This window comes from Leuciscus leuciscus, assembly GCF_965113295.1.
Source record: "Leuciscus leuciscus genome assembly, chromosome: 7".
NCBI lineage: Eukaryota > Metazoa > Chordata > Actinopteri > Cypriniformes > Leuciscidae > Leuciscus > Leuciscus leuciscus.
Window position 1 is genome coordinate 31,085,305 of NC_138731.1, and position 26,544 is coordinate 31,111,848.

At 39.1% G+C, this 26,544-nt stretch overlaps 1 long non-coding RNA gene across 2 annotated transcripts in view; it reads left to right on the plus strand.

The window, feature by feature from the left end:
• LOC309502971 overlaps positions 1-16,864 on the plus strand; it is a 41,963-nt gene extending 25,099 nt beyond the window's left edge. The window contains exons 2-5 of one of the 2 annotated variants that reach the window (XR_014207445.1): positions 14,106-14,201; positions 14,337-14,468; positions 15,886-16,020; positions 16,161-16,864. This is a non-coding gene — a long non-coding RNA (uncharacterized lncRNA). The remainder of the gene's footprint in view (positions 1-14,105; positions 14,202-14,336; positions 14,469-15,885; positions 16,021-16,160) is intronic. The other variant, XR_014207446.1, reaches the window with a different exon arrangement.
• Positions 16,865-26,544: the final 9,680 nt, after the last annotated feature.

The window sequence follows — 26,544 nt, forward strand, 5'->3', positions numbered from 1 at the left end:
GAATCCGCATTCTGAGCAAATCAATCGGTAAACCAATTATTTAATGGTCATTCGTAAAGAGAGCCATTTACTTCATTCCTGAATGAATCAGCCGTTTGAACGAATCGAATGAATGAATGACTCAATGACTTACTCATTTAGACATTTTCTGACACCTACTGGCAGTTTTAGTTTCCTATTTAAAGTATCACTTTATAAAAAATTTAAAAAAAAACATATGTTGGGGATAGTTTGCCCATAAATTAAAATTCTGTTTATTTACATTTACTCACCCTCATGTCATTTCAAACCTGCATGACTTTTTTTTTCCCTTTTGCGGAACATAAGATGATATTTTGAATAATGTTGGTAACCAAACCATCTCTGGTCTGTATATATTTAAATAACAATTCAGACGCAGCTTGTGAAAAAATAGATAAATTAAATCAAGGCCGATGTAGTCTAAACATTTATGTGTAATAAATTCTATGTTGAATCAAATCAAATATTTCTTTCTAAAACTACTTTTTATAATGTGTATTTGATGTTTTTCTCATTCAACACAATAATGACTTTAGAATTATCTTTTGGGGATAATTTCTCAGCCAAATTTGATGTGTGATTAATTTGCAATTAATTAATCGGCACATCATGTAGTTGATTAGATTAAAAGAAATGAATTGCTTGACAGCTCTAATATACAACTCCTTGCTTGTAGTGAAGTTGTAAACTTAGTAATGGCTCTGAATGATTCACTGACTCAGTGTGTCTGATTCAAACCCCTATCTCACAAGTGAGTTTGAGAATCTTCTTGACTGACTCATTAAAAAGAACGGCTTTACAAGAATCATTCAAAGGGACTTTTCAATTACTGTTGCAGATTAATTTTTTTGTCATATTTACAGCTATTTTTGTCACAGTCTGAAGTCCTGACGCTAGTCCAACAATGTTTTCTAGCTCTGCACGGATTTGTATGATTTCAATTAAAGCTTGGCTAAAATCTCCTTTTCCCATGTGTAGTGAAACTCTGGATGCCAAAATATTACACATATTACAAAGTACTGTTGCAATGAGTGAACGCAAAACCCTCTGTCCCAGAGGGACAAGTCTGTTCTGCTAATCAATTCGATACAAATTAAAACACTCAGCAAAATGACACAAACTTTGATCTGTGCTGGTCGTGAAGACGTACGCCAAAACTAAGAAAGAAAAGGAAATGCGTGGCAGAACGAAGTCAGTATTGTTTTAGAATAAACATGAAGGCGAAACAGCTTTCCGCGGATCACTTATCGTTTCACAGCACCATGGGACAAGCTAATGAAATGTCATCAGAGCTAAATGGAAGCTAAGTGGAGGGGAAAGAGTTGAATATTCACGTTCATTTATTTTAGATGACAGCTGGGGGAGCCCAGTCATTCATCACACATTGATATTCATTGCATTCTGCAACCCTCTCCTCCCCTCCTTCGTCCTCTGCCATGACAATCAACAGCCTTAGCACCTTTTGTTTTAATTTAATTAAAGGTGTGATTGCCAAGTTGAAAACTTTATTTGCACACATGCAGAGGAGAAAAAAGAAATAGGAAAGGTCATAAGGAGGAAAGAAAGAACAATTAGTCCAAACTAACAGAAAACTGGTCAAAAGGGCCAATGACATCAAATAAAATAAATATTCAAAAATTAAGAAAATCTAGTATAAGACTTCTCTTTGAATTCATGTTGATTTTGGAAAACATTAAATTTTCATAAGTTAAGAAAAAAAAAATACTTAATGACTATTTAAAATGTCATTTAATCATTAGTTTAAGAAAATGTCAAATGTGTAATGTAAATTGCTAAATGTATACCATCAATTCATAAATATATTTTTCTTCCCTCAAGTTATTGGGGAGTCACACAACATGACATTTTACAACCAGAACCTATTAATAAAGTTATTTTTTTCATTATTATATCAGAAAAGTTGTATCACCTTGACATTTTGACTTGCACCAAAAAATATTCAAATGAATAAAATAATAAAAATAATAATAATCTAAATCTTAGAAGAGGTGTATTCAAGTCATTGTATACATGGGAAATGTATTTTTAATAAGTGAATAGACAACAAAAAGAATATAATTGCCATGCCTTTAGCCCAAAACAAAAGGAACATAATTTGTTCCCTGGTTAGAAATTTTTTTGAAAAAAAGAAACAAAAATACTGTGGTCCTGCAATGGAGCTTGAATACAGATGCACACTCCATGCACGACAAAGGTGCAGCAGGTAGGGAATAATGAGTTGATTTGAGATTCAGTCCTGGTTCTCCTCTCTGCTCAGGCCCCCAGGCTTCACTCTCTCTCTTCCTCATCTCAGCTAGCTGTACAGTAGGACAGGCTTATCTTGAGAGGGACCTCTGTGCAGCCAAAGGCTCCTGGCCTGCCCTGATTAAAGGAGCACAGCTTTTTACCCATGCTGAGGCTAGATCAATGCTGAGATGCTTTCAGCCTGCCTATATGAATTTCAATTTTTCCATATCTTAGTTCTCGCCTTGTTGCACTGTTAGAGCATTATTAGGGGAGCTGGTCCTAGTCAAGCTGTGTGCCATTAAGCAAATGAAGCTGGCCTGGTGAGGATGAGTGGCGTCTTGTTCTCTTTTCTTTTTAACAGGGCACTAAAGAGCTCTGTCATCTTTATCTTTTATCTCAGAGCTCACCGGTGCTTCTTTCATCCGATGACCTGAAGATGTGGAGTAGCAAAGGAGTAGAGGCTCTATTTGTATGCTTTCCCATGAGTCATTCTGTTTAACATTTAGCTGTGGCTATACCCAGTAAACTGCACTTACAAAACGAAAATGGCTGATCAATTCTTGTGTTAATGAAGTCAATGGCCTGACTGGTAACGCCAATCATAAGACAATTGCAATGACAATAGTCCTAGTCAAATACAAGGTCACTTGCTTGCTAAACATTCCTACTAACAAGAGGCAAATCTTTTCCTAATGGAGTACATGCTGTGTTGTTCAAACCACAAGCACTATTATGGCGGTAAGGCTGCCCAAGGTTTGCCTTCAACTGTTGGTTAACAGGTTGGGAACAAAAAACTAGTGGTTTAGGACCATTTACATATTGTATTATCATCCGTCTTGGGTGATCCAATCTCAAGTAATCAGCTCTAAATAGAGGTGTAAATGGGGGCCCAACATTTTTTTTATCTGAAACATTTGAAGCTTGTATTTTCCTATTGAAAACACTATGGAATTAACATATCACCCCCTTCCTCTTGCAATGACATCTCTTCTCTAGTGATGTGTTTTTCGACACGAGAGAAAGACAAACTGTCAATCACATGAGATCACAGCAATAGCAAACCACAACAATCCAAATGGCTGACAACAATACAATTAATTCCTGATGGACAAAATAAAGTCCTGAGGCCTGCCCTACATTTTGTTTTGTTTGAAAAGCCATTTCACTCAGATACACATCACAATAGTGAAGAAAAGACCTTTGCAACTTTCATTTTATGTTGACTTAAATATAGAAAACATCACAGATATCAATCGATCAACCATTGAGTTAAAAAAAACAGGTCTGACCACAAAATTTGGAAAATCCTACATGCACATTAAAGGATTAGTTCACTTTAAAATGAAAATTAGCCCATGATTTACTCACCCTCAAGCCATCCTAGGTGTATATGACTTTCTTCTTTCAGACGAATACAATGGGAGTTATATCCAAAAATATTCTGGCTCTTCCAAGTTTTATAATGGCAGTAGATTGCAACCAACAGACTGAAGCTCAAAAACGTGCATCCATCCATCGTAAACGAACTCCAAATGGCTCCTGTGGGTTAATAAAGGCCTTCTGAAGCAAAACAAGGAGTTCGTGTAAGAAAAATATTATTCATATTAATTAATGTTAATTTTGAACACGTTACAAAGTAAAATTCTAACTTCCGGCCAAATGGCCATACGCAGTGTACTTGCCCCTATTTACGAAATGTAAAAAATGTATGACGTCAGAAGTGGCGTAGTGCATCATGGCGTAGTAAATATCAGCAGTCCGTCACATTACTCGCATAAGTTGTGCTTTATACTTAAAGGAAGACACCGACTTTTTGGGAATTTAGCTTATTCACCGTATCCCCCAGAGTTAGATAAGTCCATACCCTTTTCATCTCCGTGCGTACCGTAACTCTGTCTGACGCACCCACCGCTAGCCTAGCTTAGCACAAAGACTGGAGGTAAACGGCTCCAGCTAGCATACTGCTCCCAATAAGTGACAAAATAACGCCAACATTTTCCTATTTCCATGTTGTGATTTGTATAGTCACAGCGTACAAATAACAAGGTCACATGAGACACAGCCATCTTCTAACCGTATACATATTGGGAACTATATTCTCAGAAGGCGAAGCACGGCTACTTCTGCGGAGTGATTAAAGCCGCCTTTCCACTGCGCACGACATTCGCATTCGATTGTCGCATTTCGCCCCCTGGTGTCAGTCGCACGGAACTTTGAAATTGGTCGTGATGCAACCGTTACCCTCGGCTATTCACAATGGTAAAATTAATGATTTTAATGAATGTAATGCATGCATGAATATATCCACACAAAACAAATGACCCTCAATACATCTTATATATAAAAAACAGTCGATTTTATAGAGCTAATCAATATAAATATTTATTTAATATGATACAAATATTTTTTTCAGCCATAATTATTAATAACCGTCATTTTGCAGGAATAGCGTTTACATTAAAGTATTAAAATATTGGTAATTCTAGCTTCGCGCTCATAGTTTTGATTAGAATACATCACATCCGGTCGACCGGTCGCATACGGTCTAGCCGCAGAAGTTCAGATATTTCAACGCATCCGAAGCTCAAATCGGATCCGAAATTTCCGCATACGCATATGATCGGAACTCCCCGCAGCTCCCGTACGTCTCTCCATAGGAAATGAATGACTTCCGGTCCGACGGCTGTCGTTTGTCGTTTGCAGTGGAAAGGCGGCTTGATTAACTCCAACTCTGAGTGAACTCTGCTCCTCACCACGGGGCTTCTCAGGTGCTGCAAGCAAATCACTCAAGTAGCAGTGCTTCGCCTTCTGAGAATATAGTTCCCAATATGTATATGGTTAGAAGATCAGATGGCTGTGTCTCATGTGACCTTGTTATTTGTACACGCTGTGACTATACAAATCACAACATGTAAATAGGAAAATGTTGGCGTTATTTTGTCACTTATTGGGAGCAGTGTGCTAGCTGGAGCCGTTTACCTCCAGTCTTTGTGCTAAGCTAGGCTAGCGGTGGGTGCGTCAGACAGAGTTACGGTACGCACGGAGATGAAAAGGGTATGTATGGACTTATCTAACTCTGGGGGATACGGTGAATAAGCAAAAGTCCCCAAAAAGTCGGTGTCTTCCTTTAAGTATAAAGCACAACTTATGCGAGTAATGCGACGGATAATAAACAAAGTTACAACTTATCAAATCGAGTGCACGCAACCCCAAACATGGTAATGGTGTAAGGCCTACTATAACATTACTCTGTGGTAGGAAAATGTAGCCTTACCTGCAGCACAGGGGCGTTAACAAGCTGCACGTAGAAGTGTCGAACCCACTCTGGTCGAACCTTCTTCGTCGCTGACAGGATGCACGGAGAAGCAATTCGCTCCGTGCACAAGAGTGTGTGGGCCAGTACTTCCGGTGAAAACTTCCGGTGATCTGAGAGCGGGAGACAACAGCGACCGAGTTCCATTACCAGAGAGATAATTTTTCACAATGAGTGTTTTTCAATTATATCAGGTAAGTTAGGCTAAATAATTGTAGGTAAATAGTTAATCCTGCCATCTCTTTGTGTCCAAAAGTATCGCGGTAATACGAAGTGAGAAAGCACTCCAAAGATTTCAGAGCGTCACTGTATGAATTACTCAGACTGAATCGCGAACCGATTCAGATCGTTATGCTATTCCAATTCGACTTAAAAGAGTGAACGCTTGTTCGACTTGAATCTGCGCTGCACAGACCGATCGATGTATGATATCAAACCACCGCGAGAGCGATTCAAAAAGCATACGGAGCCGTCTGCTCTCGCGGAGTCGCGGTACTTTGATGTCATTCGGTCTGTGCAGCCCCGGTTCAAGTCGAACAAGCCTTGATTCTTTCGGATTCTCTTGAGCCTTGAATCGGAAATCGTTAGTTTTTAGTTAAGATAAAAATATATAAAAAACTCCCTGAAGCCAAGCACTCTCATTTGGATCAAATACTTTTTTTTGAGCGTAAAATGACATAAATGTTAGAATACTTGGCTCTGTTTTTGCTTCCTAGTTCAACAAGTGAGATTAGCATTGTGGCAAACGTTGTATGAAATGAGGCAACTTAAGCACAGCTTTTGAAACTGGAGTTTGTCAAACTGTGAGTACAAAGGAAAGTATTTCAATATGGAAAATCACAGGCTTAAAAAGTTATTCATATAATGAAAGGATTTTTCCTAAAGGCCTAGCAGTTACAAACGACTGCCAGATTTTTGTCTGCCACAAAATATCATGATATTGAGTCTGATACACTAATTATGTTTATATTTTTATATTTAATGCATGAGTATACTTTCTTGGTAAATGCATAGATTGTTCTGTCAAGTGCAGCTTTGAAACTAATCTTATCAAATTGAAGATACGTTTCCACTTCAGAGTTGTTCAATATCTATCTATCTAGAGTTGTTCAATATCTATCTATCTATCTATCTATCTATCAATTTATTATAATTTTACTTTCTAATTCTATGCAATTCTACATCCTATTTGCTAGCTCAATTCAAATTCAGAGATTGACTTTAAAAGCCATTCTCAATTTAGTTCTGAATGGTACACAACCCTGATGGAGACACCTGTTGTCTGCAGCTGCAGTCTTTGGCCGATGGCCCGACTTCTAGGTTAATTTGGTCTGGCTTCTCACATCTTAACCAAGTATGCCGTCCAACCTCCCAGCAGTCTAAAGGGAACCTGGACTCAGGTCAAGCCCTCAGCAGTTTAGTAGTGGAAATCCTCACCACTGCTCTTGACGTATGTTAAAAAGGCAATTTTCATCTATTGTCCAGAGAAAAGCAGGAGGAAAGGACTCTCTGTAGCAGTAAATAACTGTAAACATCCAGTTAATAGAGGCTCTTTTGTGTTTCCTGGCCATGGTTGTTAACTTGTTATATCTGGCTTTTATGTTAATAATCAGACACTCACCATCTATGCCAGCTTTTCGTATGCGCATTCGGTATTTTGACGAGCTTGTTGAAAAGGGGGCGAATCTCCAAAAAAGGGGAGGGGTATCTTTGCCTCTGGTACCTGAGGGGATTTTACCCCACCCTGCCCAATTTTCACCTACCTCTGTTTACTCGCAGTCCCCTCTGTATGTCACAACATTTACATGTCTTTCCTTTTGCTTCAATTTGTATGTGTTAGATAAGAAAAAAAATTGAGGCATGAAAAAAAAAAAAGCCTTAAAGAAGAGCAGTCCCCCTGCAACCATGAAACCCCTCTGCTGGCCAGCCAATGGCCATTCAAGGCAGAACAAACAAAAATCAAATGGGAGCTATGCTTTTAGCTTTTCATTCTAGCCGCAAAAGTTTCCAGCTGCTTCCATAATTATTACCTTTTAAAGAGTAGGAAAATGGCGGGTTAATTCACACAGTGGCTTTCTCTATCTTTTTTGTCTCTTTCTCCCTTACTCCCTGCCTCATTCTCTCCTTCCTCCACTCTCCACCCCAAACCAAAACAGGTAAGCTCTACTGTTAAATGAAGGCCTTTTTTAGTTGTAATTTGGTTTGAAAACCCTCTGGCCTGCCCAGATTATTCTTAGTCGGCTCTCTGTTTCCTGTCGGTAAGAAGGAGGTGCACCTTGTGCACAGGGAGAGGAACAATACGGCCTTGTCCCAGGTTCCTCTGACCCCCTGCTCTGCTTGTCAGTCTGTAATTGTCATGCAAGCCCTCCTCTGGAAACAAAAGGCCTCGATGGGCTTTGTGGCCCACCAGGACCCCAGCATTGTTATTGAGTCCCCTGTGAGTATTTGCTCTTGAGTTTCTCAACCTGTAAGACCTTGATGCCAATGGTTTTGTTAATCTGTCGTATAGTACTTAAGTACGTGATCTAGTTTGAGTTGTACCACCATGTGGGGTTGATTTACATCAAAATTGATAAAAAAAAAAAGCCACTGTAAGAATAAGGTGTATTATGAGGTTGGCGTACGACGGAGGGTGTGTATCTGGAATGTCCTGTAATTGTATTCGTTTGCTTACTATATCATTGTGTATTTAAGGGGGTTTGGGGGTCAGTACATGTACATGGGGAGACATAGCTCTGCGTTATTGTTAAAGCCTGGGTGATGGATGGCTGTGGTCGCACATGATCCCAGCCCCTGCTGGAGAGGGCATGGAACAACTCGGCTTCATATTGTCCTTGTTCTGTGTGACAATGGGCCACTTGTGGGTCTGACACTCATCACCTGTTAGTCAGCCTCATTCGTATGAAAATCCTACCCTGCCACAGTTCCAGCACTGTAGGTGCTTTTTCCTTCAGGCCTCTATGTGTATTTAGACAATGGTGGCCATCACAAAGTGACACTTGTAATTGAGAGCTTTTCATATCAAGCAGAGGTCGATGTCTTTCAGAGATAGAATACATTCAGCCGCCGACTGACCTACTAAAGTTATAGACAAACTAGATGTTACTTGATGAGTTTCACTTATTATTATTTCAATATTTTTAGAATATGATTATGTAGGTATAGTTCAGCTAAAAAATACTGTAATATTAATAAAATAAATACAATAGGAGGGACAAATGTATAAGTTTGTTGATTGTATTTATTTTATTAATGCTATAGAATCTGAACAACTGTACCTAAGAAATTACATAATAATAATTACAATAACAATTACAATAATTTTAACAACAGCTAATGAATAATAATAATCCTATTTTGATGGTGGTATTATTATTATTGCATATATTTGATAGCTTGTGCTTCTTGAATTTATGGTGCCTTTATATACATGATTTTAAACTTTCTGTGTGTTTCATATCTACAAACAAACTGCAAACAAAAAACTTAAAAGTTAAAAGTTACTTTATATTTGTGTTTATGTTTGGTAAATCTATGCAATAATGATATTTATTATGATCTCCTATAGGTCTCCAAGGGGTCTGAAAGTCTTGCATGCCGCTTTCATAAAAGGAAACATCTGCTTGTAATAGTGGTCCTGCTCCAGCGAGGCTGAGGGGAGTCAGGCTGGCTGAGGTGACTGACAGCTTCCCTGGCCCTGTTGTGCCTGGCAGATGTGGAGGTGTCACAGTAGTGATGAATTGTTTACACTCACCTGTCGGACACGTCCTTCAGCGTCGGGGGGATAGGCCCGAGCGACGGGAAAGGGGTGGCGGCACTGCCACAGGGTCAACAATATCTTCAGGTGCGTGTATGAACAACCGCGGAAAACGTGTCAAACATGGATGTTCACACAGCAACATTCACAGGTGTGGGGATTTTCAGTGAGGGCAGGTGTTTGCTATGTTTTGGATATATGCTTGGTGTGTGTCTGTTTTGTCTCAGTGCTGCCGGTGCGCACTGAATGGCTCGTGTCCTACGGCGTAATTAAATTCTTTTGTGAGGACGGAAGTGTTTTTGCAAATGGAGTGTATTTTGCACAACTTTTCATATTCCTGGTGAGAAAATTAGCATGTTAATGAGCACGTTGTTTACTCAAAAAATGTGAGGGAGATTTTTGTTCTCTTATATTTCTCCCTGCTCATACAATATTCAAAAATAAACCGCAAAAAGAGGAAATAAAATATTCAACTACGATTCCATGACAGCTAGCGAGCACGATTTTGAATGGGCCAAACCCACAGCGTGTTCCTCCACACCAGAGCGACTAAACGAAGCCGTTACGCTGTCCAGTAAGAGCATACATCTACGAGTAATACAGTAATATGCCGTGACAAAAAACAGAACAACAGTATTCAGTTTGACAGACAGCTCAATTAAGATGACATCCGCTTGATTAGAATCTCTCCCAAACCCATATTTACTTGATTCTGGTGTGTCATATCACTACGGCCCGATCGTACAGCGAGCGATGACAACCATCATGTTTTAATCCGCTGCATCACTCCAGAGTCATACGCTATTCCATTTTAACTGCTTCTGCCTGGGCTATTCTCCCCATTGTTGATTTATTCATTATTAACAACCATTCCCCCCTTTCAGATCAATGTTGCAAAGCGGCCCCCTGAAAATGTGGACGGGAGCTCTCTTCAAAGTGGCCATGCTCGAGTATTCAGCCATCTGTGCTCAGACGCACAGCAGTATCTGCATTAAATAGCCCCCTTAGTAACAAGCCACGGAAAAGCTATCTGCTCCGTGAGACGTTCAAACCTCATTGACTGTGAAGGGAGACGCATCAAAACTATTCTGTGTTGCTATGGCAATGGAGACCTCAATAAGTTAATCTTTGCCATTTTTTTCTCCTTTTTTGTGCCAGGCTCAGTGGTAGTCAAACGTGTGTGTGTGTGTGTGTGTGTGTGTGTGTGTGTATTGCCCTATTCAGATTCACTGAATGACTGGCTATTTGGCGATTTCCATCTAGAAACGACTCAATATATATATATATATATAGAACTTGTGATTTTAAATACATTTTAAGTCCTACAGTTGTGCTGGTTTACAAGTATAGTATTGTAAATAGCATCTTTGAGTAGAATGACTGTTGGAATACAAATGTGGTTGTGTATGATTGAAGCACGGCGGAGTTTGATCAGATGTGCTTCGAGGAAAGTTTCCTTTGATCCGATCGCTACCAGGGTGAACAGAGTGAAGTCGTGAATGGACGTACACTCAGGGAATATCAATGCATCGCTAATCGTCTCAGCCCCTGACTGCCTGCTAGCATGATGTGCTAATTCGCAACGTAGCTCAGAAAATGGGCTATCTGAAAACCTGAACCTCAAATTTCACATTTCATAATTTTCAAAATACCTAGACTTGCGTTCAAATGCCATCTGACGGCTGACAGTGATGAGGCTGTGATTTTAAATATCATAACGTGCTAATGCACAGCTCGTGAAAGCTGGGATTTATTGCTTTTCTAATCATTCCGAGTGTTCTTAGCTGTCGTGATGTGTTGCGGCCTCTGTCGAACACAGCTGCGCTAATGTAATTCTGCTGAGATGAAAGGGACCGGCTGGGAAGTGTGGTTTACTGTTGCTGTGAAACATGGACAGAACGTAGCCAATTAGATCTGCTAAAGTGACATGATCAAGCAGAAATACTGTGTGTGGCTTTTTTAATGGCTGAAGTCGGCTCTGATGCCGGATCACTTTAATGGCTGCCATATGCCATGTTTGGTTTGGCTGGTTTCCCGCAAGATGTTGTGCTTGTGTTTTGCGGCTTTTAGGATTGTCAAGATTTCTCTCATGTCATGTTTAATGTTTCTCACTGCTGTTTGTGAATATGGACGGACACCTCACATGTCATTGTGACAAGCACACACCAGTCTTGAATGGATTTTCCGACCGTTTCTTAAGAATAAAGACTTTCAGTAGTGAAAAAAAAAACATGATCACAGAGAGTTTCTACTATTGTTATTTATTTTAAACATGACACAATTCATGGTTTAAAGGTTTAGTTCACCCCAAATGAAAAATTTGTAGTCATTTAATCACCCTCATGTTGATTCAAACCTGTATGACTTTCTTTCTTCTAAAAAACAAACATGTTTTGAAGAATGTTGGCAACCATTTACTTCCATAATATGAAGAAGAAGAAAAAAACACTTTCTCCAAATATCTTTTGAGAAAGAATTTCATACATTTTTGGAGCAACGTGGTGGTCAGTAAATTATGACCAAATTTTCATTTTTCATCCTTTTAAATTCTTAAGAGACAGCGATACAAGTGCACTCAAAAGGATCAGCGCCACTCGAGTGTGTATTTGTTTTGTGGAGTAAGAGCAAAGAACCCCATTTGCAACATAAGTGCCAGGTAAATACATTTTATATTATGGCCCCTGCCTTTTGGGGGTGGGGGGTTCATCAGCCCCCTTGCCCCATTGTGCCCTATTTAAAAGGGTTTGTCATGAATGTGAGAGAGCCTCTTTTCCCCTACTGCTCTCCCCTGGAAATGGAGATGTAATGACATTTGCAGCTAAAAGGAGCTCATTCACAGTTTGTACAGTTTAAGAATTCAAATGAAGTGTTTTCTCGTGCTGTATTGCCTGAAGGAGCAGTCGAGAGAGGAAAGCAGATTTCTGAGGATTACTTCTCCAGGTTCCCTTTATTATGTTACGAGTCTGTAGTAAATGGGGATGAGGGAAAAGTGAGTTAAAGTAAAGGTTGTGTGTTGGGGAGGGGGCACGTATCCTCTGCAGGGCCTCAATGGCATGATAACAGTGATATTGGACACAGTTCACATACACACACACACACACACACTGACACACAAATGCCAGAGTGTTCTGCAATGTGGTTGTTCACAGTCATTGGCAGTAAAACACCTGTTTTCAGTGGAAGAACAGCTCCTGTCACCCCCTCCAGCCCCTCTCTGGTTTGTTTTAAGTAAATAGAGACCTGTGAAGGGAAAGTGAGTGACATTTTGGAGAGCATGAACTTTTAATTGTGGTTAATTTGTAAGATGTCACAACATCACGGTTGGCTAAAGTCTCCGCTGTTGTGGGAAGCAGAAGAAATTGTTCCTCTGGGAATGTTAATAATATAAATATAAAATGTGTGTGTATATATATACACACTGTAACTAATATAAAATTTAAAATAATATTAACTGTGTAAATAATATGAATAATGATATTTATTAATTTATAATTAATATAAAATAAATAATAATAAATCATCATCATCATATAAAAAAAATATACGGTATTAATTTCTTACTGTGTGTAATAGTTTCTGGATAATATTTCTTTATAATATAAAACACAGTAAGTTTTGAAATCACTCCAGTCGTCAACAATACAAAAATAATCTGGTATTAATTGACTATTAAACCTGTTAGATCTTTTTATAAACAAACACTTAACTTTTTGGACAAGAAATAAATTAGATGGCATCATTGTAATATTTTACCAAAAATATAGTTTGTTAGTTTTGAAAATGTTATAAATTAGTCTCTTATTAAAATGTTTTTAATATAAACAATCTTGCTCCAGGTACCATATGCCAATTAATATCCAAACAGAGTAATAAGGGGATCACTACAGAGGTGCAACTAATCAGAATTGCATTGTATCGAAGAGAAAAACTAAATTTGCACAGTTCTTATTTCAGTCAAATGTGCACTGCTTTGCAACAGTTTGCCAGTTGAACTGAAAATGCAAACAGAGTTGAGCAGTTTTCCAAAAAAAAAAAAAAATATATATATATTTGTGATCATTGATGGTTGCAGATAGTCTCAGCTTCTTGTTATTATTATTATTTTTTTAAAGCCTCACCAGGGACTGGGGCTGCAAATAAGCCTTTGGCTAGAAGCCTCTATATATAGCATCGGCTGCTTGAAATTGTAGCAATATTATTCTGCATTCTCTGTTAAGTAAACAAATCAAATAAATAAATATTCCTTGTATTTACCCCCAGTTTCACAGACAAGGCTTAAGCCTAGTCCCCAACTAAAATGCATGTTTGAGCTGTTTTAACTGAAAGCAACTTGCACTGATATATCTTAAAATATGTCAGTGCCATTGTTTTGTCATGTTTTTTTTCTAAGTCACATTTACACAAGCTACTTAAATGCCCTAATCGAACTAAGGCTTAATCCTGGCTTAATCTAAGCCCTGTCTGTGAAACCGGGCCATAATTTTGTAATTTGGTAATCTTGTAATGTCAATTTTTATATTTACAGTATAACTTCCTCTCAGTCCGTATGACCTCCGAAATGCAGTGGGGATGTCCGGGTGCAGGATCATCCAAGCAGAAATGAGCAGACAGACATTGTGTTCTCCACAGTTTCATCTTCAGTGTGCAGATCACATTTCCACCGGCCTGCGTCTTGTACCGCCCTGCCTTCCTGCTCAGCTCAGAGTCTCTTCGAGGCGTCAGGCTGTAATTAACCATTCCCTTCACTACCACTGTTCTCTGATCTAGATGGGCCCGGAAGTCTGCCACGGTACCCACCGCTCTGTTTCAAGCTAATATCTCCAGCTTTGTTCGCATGACGATGAGCTGCTCTGAAGAAAATGGGTAGGAATGAGCATATATAGTGGAATTTCTTTGCCCACCTACACTCACACACGCATATTTACTCGCGAGTGAACAAGCTCTGCTTCTACCTGATATGCTTGAGCTGTAAAGGTAAAGCCTTTATTATCCCGGCAGGCAGCAGAAGGTGTCACCTTCATCGGACCTGACACACATGCTACTCAAACCATGGGAGACAAGATCAGGGGCAAATTAATCGCCAAGATGCCAAGGTCAGTGTCGTGCCCCCATGCGCGTGGGCTGGTCAAGGTGAGGGGAGTTTCATACACACACCAACACACATCTATTCTTCCAGCCACCTCAAATGACTCATCACACGTCTGTCATTCCGTCACAGGGGCATCGGCACTGATGTGTGTGTTTATAAAGACTAGGTGTTGTCAGTTAGCTGTCAGCTCTGGGAATAACAGATTAGGCCTTTTTTGATATGTCGCCGCTGTTGCAAATTGTTACCTACCATGAAATGAGATCCAGGAACTCTCTGTTTTTGGATGTACGTGTGTGTGTGTGTGTGTGTGTGTGTGTGTGTGTGTGTGTGTGTGTGTGTGTGGTGGAAGGGCCGTTGCTAATGAGGGATGTTTTGAAAACATTTAAAGCCCTAATGATGCTGCTGCAAAAGCAAAGCCTCTTCCGGGGGCCGTGATTTAATATGGTTAGCGGCTGTGGAAAAATTGTTTCACCCAATTTAAGTCTTGCGTTCCTGTTGTTAAAATATTGGGGTTAGAGGCTAACACAAAGATGAGGAGGTGAACAACCCTGCGGTATGTGTATGTGTGTGTAATTCTGAAAGTATGAAAGAGTATTAAACCTCGTTCAATAGCAGCGCTGCAGATTCTCAGTTCTCGGTTTTGTGTCAAAAGCTCTTAATTGTCTGTATTTGGCAAGTTTAACACTTCCTGACTTGAGTGGCCTCGCCTGAATGCCCTTGCATAGCTAAAAATGAATGGGGATAGGAAAGGCCTAGATGCAGAACCAACACACACACACATACACATGCATGCAAATATATTTAAAATCCATAGTGACCGAATTAAACATGCCAAGAGAAAATTTCCCACCGAGAAATTTTGAGATTTTAGCTGCGCCTAGTTCTGTCCGCCAGCCAATTTTCCATCAGGAATCTCTCATTAGCAGATGTTTTTGGCCACAACACACACACACCTCAGTGTGATCTGGTGAACCCTAAATTTAACAAGCACTTACCAGAGCAGACGAGTTAATGAAAGGAAATTACCTTTTCTGCCAATTTCCCCCTTCCATTCAGGTGCCTTTTACTTCACAATTTAAAATGACAAATACTTTTACTTTATACTAAATAAACAGATAAGTCATTCCAGGAATTGAATGAGTCAGGTATTAATTGTGGTCAGATGGTCTCATTCATATCTCCGTTGCTATGCTGTCCAATACTCAATTGCAGACTTGTCAGAGGAGTCTGTTTAATTTCTTGCAGTGAAATGTAGTTTTTATCTCACTCACATGCACATCCATTTTAGTCATTACAGCTTTTGAATTGTTAAAATATTGGCTAATTCTCTTTGAATTTCTTTTCACAATTCTAGCATCCATTTTTGACTAAAATTGCAATATTTTTGATTAGTCATTTTAGAAGACGGCGATACAGGATGAAGTTTATTTACACCGCTGTCATCTGTTCCCTGCTTAGCAACAAAGCCAATGATTTCCACATAAGAGCAGTGGGGAGACAGAGGAGGATCGTGTAGACGGCCCCTCCAGAGCCCGCTGAAGTGAAGCCGTAGTTGGGTGTTTTGGCCGGTCTCGCCCGGCCGCCCCACAGCAGGTTTGAAGCCTCCTCTATCACTACCTCCAATCAATAGAAGAGCTGCTCCCCCTGCTGCCTATCTCATGCTACAACTTCCTCTTCCCTCACCCCTTCCATTGGCACATCACCCTTCACATTTCCTCTCTTTCTCTCTGCAGTGAAACAGTCAGGATGATCCTGATGATACTCGTTTGACAGTGGCTGACATGAGCAGAGGACTATCAAGGAGGCCTGTAAGGCTAGTGAGAGAGAAAAGAAACCTCGGAGGCTCGTTCCTACGAATACAGCTGCTGTTTTCCGGCTCTGCGTTTGTGGGTTAAATTTACTAGTACTGATGCTTGCTTAATTGAATCTCCTGTTAGAAATGTTTCTGCGTGCCAACATAATAACTGTAATCATCTTGTCATCAAGTCCCGTTGAACTCAATCATCCGCCTCTGAAACGCACGATTTTCGTGTTTGACATCCTACTGGGTCTTCATGTTACTCTGTGTTCATCTGATCATGCTTGAGAGCTGTAAATGGTTTTTTTTTTTAGGCCTCTTCACTGTGATAGTACGGATCCCATGTAATATTAAACATGGTCAGTTGTCATACTCTTAATTTTACTTGATCAAAGCTTCAAATTAAGTTGCTCTCTGCTGGTAGGCTTTGCTTTCAGTACGCGTTTTGATTGTGTGAAAAGGAAATTTCTAAAGCAAGCCATTCGAATTTTCCCAGAATTTTCTAGCAAACAGGGCTGAAAAACTAGAATATAATGTAGTTCTAAAGATTTTGAATAGATATAAAGCTCAGATTAACATTTTCACAGTTTGACTTCACATTTGGTCCTGTGTGTCTGTTCACATTAAGAATTTTTTACATGCGGTTTAAAAGTAATAATTTGTCTTTTTAAAAATTGTCGTTTGCAGATCATACCAGTCTGATTTTTGTGAAGCTGGACTAATAGACTTAGCTAATGTGATTGTCTAAATTATTTTATTCAGCAAGGATGCATTAAATTGATCAAAAGTGACAGTTAAGACACATGTAATGTTACAAAAAATATATATAAAATTTGTTTTTTAAATTGTTCTTTTGAACTTTCTATTAATCGAAAAATCCTGAAAAAAATTATCATGGTTTCCATAAAAACATTAAGCAGCAAAGCTATTACATCATTGACAATCATGAGAAATGTTTCTTGAGCACCAAATCAGCATATTAGAATAATTTCTGAATAATGTAGTAATGATGCTGAAAAAGAATATTTCACAATATTACTGTTTTTGCTGTATGTTAGTTCAAATAAAGACAGCCTTGTTGAGCATAAGAGACGTCTTTCAAAAACAAAATCTTTCTAACCCCAAACTTTTGAATGGCAATGTATGCACTGTTAATCAGACTACAATTGGTGGATTGGAGGTAATGCCTGACACGCATTTAATCCTTCAAATATTAAATGGCGCATTGTGTCATGTTGTACAGTGCATGTTAACATACTGACTGATGAACACATTGTGCCCGACAATGTTGGATCTTCTCCTAATCAACCTTTCATTCTCTCAAACAGAAGCATTCTGTCCAGTCCCCCGTCCATTGATTGGACGCGCCATAAGCCCCAAGAGGAAGCTTATTTGGGCCTGGCTGCAGCGTGTGGGTGTGTTAGAGAGCACAGGGTGGTCCTGTGGGCTAGAGAGGGCAGCTAACTGGAGTAAACAGGACTCAGCAGGCTTAGTGTTTGTGTTTACTCTGCTGGAGAGGAGGCCATTAGAGCAAACAGCCAGCGTTTCTTCACATGTTGCTGAAAATCACCCCAACCTTCATTCACTCCTGTTTGGCACCACTAACACCCAGCCAGTGTGCCCAGATGGCCCCGCTTTCCAGATCTCTCACTGTTTCTGCCCTCTCTCCCCTCCCTCCCTGCGCCGTGGCGTCATTAAAAGTGTCTGTGAGAGGAGGTGTAAAAAACGGGTGCCGAGAGGGAGCAGAAAACAATTTAGTGGCATTTAAAGATAACGTCCTCCTCTTATTTACATGGCCTATCTAATCTAATCTAGGCTGTGTCTTCATTTTTAATTTGCACATTCAAGCGAGCTTCAGAGAGGAACCTAGGCTTAATTAGTTTAGTTATCTCCCCTCATGAATGGATAAAGTTCCCACACTGCTGGTGTTTCAGATGAAGCCTAATTGGATTTTGAGGCCAAAAACAAAAGGAGAAATAAAAGAAACGAGGGTTAGATAACAGAGGGGAAGACTGAATTGAGAAAGTGAAAGGGGAGTGAACTGTAGTCTCAGCTGAGGAGAGAGAAAATATGTGGTTGAGATCCTCGTTTCAGGTTAAAGCCAATGTAGGAGGGTCTATGACATCTTTTAAAAGAATGAAAAAATATCCTTTAAAACGTTTAGAAATGTACTCTTGTTTGTTTTATGCGGTTTTGATTTTTTTTTTTTTTACTTATATATGAAAAAAATGTACGTTCACTGCATGAGATTGTATGTCTGAACTCAATTTGTTATTTACCATTTTAATTTCCCCCCAAACTGCTTAATGGTTTTCTTTTAATTCTTCGATTTCTGAATTGCTTTTTAAATAAATGTAAAAAATTTGCATCTCATCATTTACAAAGGAACTCTCTGAGGCAAATGAAGAGATGCTGCAGTTTTGTCTAAAGTTTATTAGTACATCAGCTTTCGATGTTTTCTGTGCTTTATATATAACTGAAACCTTTTGCATTTCAAATGACAGAATTTAGAACACCCCCTCAAGACCCCTTCAGGGGTTTCAGTGCAATTTGCCAGAAACAGCGCATTAGAATATAAAATCCAGGCCTCAAGAAAAGTAAGCCCACATTCGGTTTTAAATCTCAAGCAGTTTTTGCCAGTATCCCTTAATAAGACAGTTTCCTTAACTATAGCGAAAGTGTCAACATGTTTAAAAATCATCATTCTTAAAGAGACAACTGAGCCTGAGTAAATCAATTATTGAACATTACCCTTCATTGTGATATCTGATTCGAACAAGGTCAAGGGAATTATTAATAACCTTCTGTTCTCTTTCACAGGCACGTTTACAAATTAGCACTTCTCACAGGCCTGGGACCTGCGTTACGGAGCCGAGTTTTCTGAGCAGCCTGAAAGTGTGAAAGAGTTCCAGAGGGCAAAGCATTTGGAGAAGGATAGATAATGAGATTCTTTTGTTAATGCCATTGAACTCGATTCAATTAGTGAAAAGGGCCCATGTTTGTGATATAGCGTGCACAGTATACGTGTTTCTGTATGTAATTGACTTTGTAAGCCCTCAAGGAACAAACTTTTAGCAGTTTCAAACATTCAATGTTATCGTCAAGCACAATGGAGAGCCAAGAATGTTTGTCTTTTTTCTCTTTCTGTTTTTTTTTTTCTTTAGCCAAGTGAGCTGTTTTGGGGCTGATCTTGTGTGTGCCTGTGTGATGTATAGATTAATTAAATAAGCATATTGATTCCTGTTCTGGCAACACAGAGTGTGGGGTTTTAATTAGTCCACGCTTGAGTGTGTTAAAATTCCTGTCTTATCTGTGTGGAACCAAGTGGAACTGAATGCATGAGGGCTGCTCATCAACTCAAAATCTCCAATAACCTTTTTTGTTGTTTGTTTTTGTCTGACCCAAAACCCACATTTTAAAGTATGTAAGTATATAAAACACTTCCATTCCTAATACTCATTTTAAATGCATATATTTGTGCTTACTGCCACCCATATTATAGAAGAAAGGGAATCAGAAAATAGATGCGAAAAAAAATAATATTTATGCGGCCACGTAAAAACAAAATTTGAGGACACTATACACACACACACACATTTTAACATCAAATATAAACAAATGGAACATGAATTTACTGAACTGCTAAAACCTAACGTCCAGATTGTGTTAAGGTATTTAATGTCTCAAATGTGTCTTGTTCCAGCTTGTGATTTAAAGGTTTTTTGGAAGCCCTTCGTCTCTCGCTTGGCAGCAGACAAGTGTGACGGCACATTTTTGTGCACATCCAAGAACCTTCTGTCCTGCCTACTGATACCTCGATCTGGTATCCCTTAGCCATCTTGTTCTTCATAAATTTTTCACCATGCTGTGATCAAAGCTCACCACTGTATTTGTGTTCTGTTGTAATGGCCAAGGATGTAACATGAAAAGCTACTTAGAAAATTACGATCCATCTTATATCAGGCCTAGTGTTGACATGGCTTGTTTCTGTGTGGGTTTTTAACGTGATTGATTTATTTTGTTTAGACAGGCAGGAAGGTGCAGGAATGTTTTGTGCTGTAGGCGTTTCAGTGGGTGATCCGCATTCATATGCCGTGCACTTGTCTCAATATTGCAGCCAGGCCATGTTGCTGTGTCAGAAAGCACACTCATCTGTTTTTTTTGTTTTTGCAGAGATGCATGTGATCTCAAAGACACTTTCACATCACTTTCGAAAACCTTCCTTTTAGCATTCCATCAAATAAAATGTAATAAAATAAAATACTCAGCAGAAATAAGTGTTTTCAATTCTTTCCCTATAGAGGCTGGAGTAGAAACATCCGTAGAGGATTGTGGAGTGGAGAAAAGCAGTGAGAGCGTCAAAAAATTAAGAAATGTCAATTTGACAGGTGAAAAGCACTGAATGGCAGCCAATCCCTGAGATTTTTTTAAAAGTTTGCTTAAATTTCTCCCTAATTGTGCATTTATGATGATATTTATTGATTCATCAGAGGCTGAACTACACACTTTTTGGATGTATTTTATCGAGTTTCTACTATGCGAGTGCAATATTGTTTTAAGAAAAGGAGGTTCTCTTTCTGTGTGGCCCAGCTATTCTTCTTCCTATTAGAGACTCAAGTAGACTTGCCTTGCTTGTCTTTCTGACATCGATTTCTCCTGCTGCCAACTGCTGAAGACCGTCTTACCAAGGCTTTACTGCCTTTTATGTTCCTTAATCCTGGGCTATGTTAGCATAATGCTAATGTACTGTTTAGTCTTCATAGCTGCTCTGGAGGTCTTTGTGAGGTGGAGAGAGATACTTCCACCTGCAACATTGGACACAAATATTTTAGGGGACTTTGTTCTGACTGCTGTTCATGACAGCGGTTGTGGGAGTTTAAGAAAATAAAGCATTTAAAAATATATCAAGTCTTAATATATTTAAAATCTATACAGTTGTAATCGAAATTATTCAACCCCCTTTGCAAATCAGTTTTATTGGCAAAATTTACATTAACTTTTAGCTATTTGCAATGAACAAATCAAACAAAAGTAATAGAAATAGCTCAACACAACAAATATTTTAAGTAGTTTCCCCAAATTCAACTGAAAATGCAACTTTTATTGACTTCTGCAGTATCAAAATTATTCAACCCCCTGATAGGAGTCCCTCACAACAGCACAAATCTGCAAAACAGGTGTTGTCTCAAGCACACCTGATGCAACTAATCAGGGGCTTCATTAGTTGCACCAGGTGTGCTTGAGCTAGAACACATAAAATATCTGAACTGTCTAATGTCACGTTTGACTGAATGTTAGAAATATGGCTAAGTCAAAAGAATTGTCCAAAAAGTTAAGAGAAGATATCATCGCTCTCCACAAACAAGAAACAGGATAAAAAAGACATTAAATGTTCCTAGAGACACCATTGGAAGCATAATTTGCAAGTTCAAAGTTAAAGGAACAGTGGTTACACTACCTGGACGGGGCAGAAAAAGAAAGCTATCAACGGCTGCAACCAGATTTCTGAGAAGGCAGATTCAGAAAAACTCTTGAGCAGTGTTGGGGGTAACGAGTTACAAAGTAACGGATTACAGTAACGATATTACTTTTTTGGGTAACGAAATAAAGTAACGCATTACACTAAAAATATCGGTAACTACACTACTTTACTAGACTATAGGAACGCGTTTTCCTGCGTTACCCAATTCGTGTTTGCCTGCGTGTAAAGCTCTGATCTGTTTGTGCTGCGTGCATGTCTGTCTGTGTGTGTGTGTGTGTGTGTGTGTGTGTGCGCGCGCGCGGCACCGTTGTCATAGAGATCGATTTGAGTGACGTAGCTGCTGGTGCGAAGGGGAGCGGGAAATGGAGACGGAGGAGACGGACAGGGGGTTTCGGCCAGTGGCGATATTCACATTTCTTTCAGTTTATTGCTCGAAAGGACCAAAATATTCGCGTGAAATGCACTTTATATGCTCAGGCAGCAAGTACTGGCCATCGGGACTACCGGGAGATTCCCAGTGGGCTGACGTGCCTTTTGGGTCGACATCTCAAATTTTTTTTTTTTTTTTTTTTTAACGGACCATAAAACTCGTACATCGGCGGCCCATTCGTTTTGCTTAATTGGCGGCGCTGGGTTAAGTAAGTGCGTGCCGGTGTAATGCATTAGTTAAAAAAAGTATTCGTCAGTTTTTTTTTTTCCTGATAGCTGACCGGCCCACCCAGTGTTGCCAACTTAGCGCCTTTGTCGCTATTTTTAGCGACTTTTCAGACCCCTTTAGCGACATTTTTTCAAAAAAGCGACTAGCGACAAATCTAGCTACTTTTTGGACAAACCTCAGTAACCTCCAAATGTTGCCAGCACAGTCCTGCGAGCGCGAGGTTTGCGTTCTCTTTGCCGTCACACACCTCTCTCTGCGTCTACCCTGTTCAGTGAATGGCTGAGAGAGGAGCAGCAGCACGGCAGCTGGCAGACGTGAATGAGCAGTGTTGTTTCCACGGACGGACTTATCACTTATCTTTTGTTTTATATTTAAAGAATTTAGTTTGACCATTTTATTTTATTACTTGTGCTTATCACTTGTAATACTCACTATCACAATGCTTTTGTTCAACCAGTTCCCGAACTCTCTCAATTCAGATAATTTTACACATATAAAAAAATAGTCATTCAACAGCTACTCGTTCTATTGTCTGACAAAAAAATATAGTAAATGAGAACAGCTTTATTAACAATTCGGCTATATTATATTATAGTATGTTATACAAAAACACAGTATGTGAGCATGATTTTAACGAGAAAAAACATTAGGCAGGCAGAACGCAAATAGCCGCGATGACGTCATGATTATGCTAATTGACGTATGACGTCATCTAGCGACATTTAGCGACTTTTAGGGGAGGCGTTAGCTACTTTCCTTTGAAAATAGTTGGCAACACTGGAAACACCTTGGCCCATTGGATCTTTTCTTGATTGACACTGGGCTGGTCCAATCACATCTTTAAACACCTCCCCCTTTGGGCTTTGAGCGAGCGTACAAGTGTTTCAGTGTGTATCTGTCAAAATAGTCTGAGAGATGGAGAAGAAACGCAAGGAATGTGCAGAGAAAATTAGCGTGAAAAATAGACACAGACCCTTCAAGCAGACACTGTAAACTGTGTCAAAATGTTTTCTGCAGCAGCAGGACCTTCATCAGCTCCCGTGGCTGATGATGAGGATCAGGACAGACATGAGAAAGTGTAGAGCCTGCGGTAAGCAGAACTAACAGTTACTTTCAAAACACTTAGGCTATCCCATACACAAAATAAATACATTTTAAATATATTTTCAGAGTATATTTTGGAATATATGCAAATATTTGAAATTGGCCCAATAAATATATTTCACACCATATTATATCACATCATATATTTTTGTTATATTTCAGAATATATTTCAATGTAATTTTTTTCTGTATGGGTCCCCAAAAGTGTCAAAATATATGTGGCATATATTCCAAATACATTGAAATATATTCTGAAATATAACAAAAATATATGATGTTAAGTGTGAAATATATTTATTGGGCCAATTTCAAATATTTGCATATATTCCAAAATATACTCTGAAAATATATTTCAAATATATTTATTTTGTGTATGGGATGTCATGAGTGTAGGAACCCATTACCCAGTAACACATTATTTCCACATCTGCATAGTTGACGATTACCGTAATTTACTATAAATTTAATGAGACGCGTTTGTAAACCATGTTTTCCATCAAAATAAAAGATCATGTGCTTATATCTCTTTCAAGTATAGAAATTAGTACAAAACTAATTATGAAAGTTTCCTTTATTTTTCAGTGCATTTGTTTTACAATATATGCATATTAGTGTGCTATTATTATTATGGCCAAAATGCCAGGGCCGATTTTTTTTTGTCCCAGTCCAGCCCTGATTATGTGTCTACCACCGCAGACATTTGTCCTTTATCCTGTTGTCTGTGGATTTTACAGTGAGGCATATTTCTTTGTGCAGACATGGATATTGTTCTTTCATATGGTTTTACATGCCATTTTGTATAGGCTACATTTATAAACACTATGCGGACAGGCTAAGTGATGATAGGGCTATGATTTTTGTCCGTATCTACAGGGTAAATTAAGAAATGGGAAAGTAAAGTAATAAGTGATAAGTGAAGTTACTTTTCAAATGCAGTAACTAGTAAAGTAATCTCATTACAATTTACAGAAGTAACTAGTAACTAGTAACTAATTACTTTTTTTGAGTAACTACCCCAACACTGCTCTTGAGTGACTGCAAAAGACCTGCAGCAAGACTTGGTGGCAACAGGCACTGAGGTTTCAGCTTGCACAAGGTGTGTGCTAAACGCATGCAGTTTCCATGCTAGAACTCCAAGACGTACACCACTACAAACCCAAAAGCACAAGTAAAGTGCTTCAAATCATTTAAATAAGCCCCAAACGTTTTGGGATTCTGTTCTGTGGAGCAATGAAACAAATTGGAACTTTTCGGCCCTGTGGATCAGCGGTATGTCTGGAGGAAGAAGAATGACTCCTATGCTGTAAAAAACACTCTGCCTTAAGTTAAGCATGATGGTGGCTCGGTGATGCTCTGGGGCTGCATTGCATCCTCTGGCACTGGAAACCTGCAGCGTGTGGAAGGCAAGATTGATTAATTTTTGTATATCAGGAAATCCTAGGAGAAAACGTCTTGCCGTCAGTGAGGAAACTGAAGCTTGGGCGTCATTGGACCTTCCAACAGGACAATAATCCCAAGCATACCTCAAATTCCATCAAGGCTTGGTTGCAGAAGAAGTCCTGGAAGATTCTACAGTGGCCATCACAGTCAACCGACTTGAACCCCATAGAAAATCTCTGTTGGGATTTGAAGAAGGCGGTTGCAGCACACAAATCCGAGAATATTACTGAACTGGAAGCCATTGCTCATGAGGAATGGGCTAAGATTCCTCAGAAACGCTGCCAGAAGCTGCTGTCTGGTTATACATCTCGTTTGCAGCAGGTCATAACAGCAATAGGGTGTTCTACTAAGTACTAAAGATGCTTTCCATGAAGGGGTTGAATTATTTTGAGACCGCAGAAGTCATTAAAAGTAGCATTTTCAGTTGAATTTGGGGAAACATCTTGAAACATTTGTTGTATTGAGCTATTTCAATTACTTTTGCTTTGTTCATTGCAAAGAGCTGAAATTCTGTACATTTTGCCAATAAACCTGATTTGCAATGGGAGTTGAATAAGTCCGATTACAGCTATTAGCCAAATAGTTTTGAATGTTTTAATTTTTTTTTTTTTTATATACAAAAAGTTTTGGGTCAGTAAGATGTAAAAAAAATTCAGCAAGGATGCATTCAATTTGTGTGTTAAAAGTGACAGCTTTATTTATTTTGCTATGTGGGTGAAGACATGGAATAGTGCATGAGTCGTATGGATATTCTTTCGACCAGTAAAACTTCCCAATTTGTATGCCATGGAAAAAAGAAATCAGATGGGTTTGAAGTTAACGTTAAGGGGAATAAATAACATTTTTATATAATATTTCAAATCATATTTTTTTGGCTGAAGTATTACATTTAAAACTCAGAATACAACAATGAACACCCTCTTGTCATACTTGATTGACAAGGCCTACCCAGATGGGTGTGTTAGCGTATCCAAGAGGTCAGTGTTTAATTGCATTATTTTAAAGCTTCCGCCACCCACTACTACTAAAGAGACACAATGACCACCCTGTCACGTCTGCTACTCCAAACATACACTCATCTAAATTGCATTAGAGAGTTCACTGAAAATAAGCACCCTTTCTATTCATTGATGCCCATTGTCTCTTGACTTTGGTTTAGACTCACATGATGCTTCTCAGTGGTTGAGTGATCAGGAATAGACTTTTCTCCCAGAAAACCTCTCAAAAAGCTTTTTAATTACGACAAGCCGTGTTGGCATCCACACATCCTGAACTACCCATCCCAATGTCTTCACTTCAACCTTCAGAATGTCCCTATAATGACCCGTGTGGTATGTCTTTCTTTCTTTCTCATTTTATCTCCACAGTGGCTTTTTGTTTTGTCCTTTCGAATAGCCTGTGCCAAGCTTTTGCTCATTAGAGAGTTTGGTGAAGTGTGGCAGGGTCCATTCAAGCCCTCCAGCTGTAGAGTCTTTCACCTATTCCCTGAAAGAATTTAAGGTTGCTCTGCTGGTCGGTCTGTTTATCCGGCAGACACTGAAGGGACAAACAGAGACCTCTTCCCATTCTCCCCACGGCTCCAGTCCCAGTCGCACCTGTTCGGCGTGCTAGTGTCCACGCAAAAAGCCAACTCAT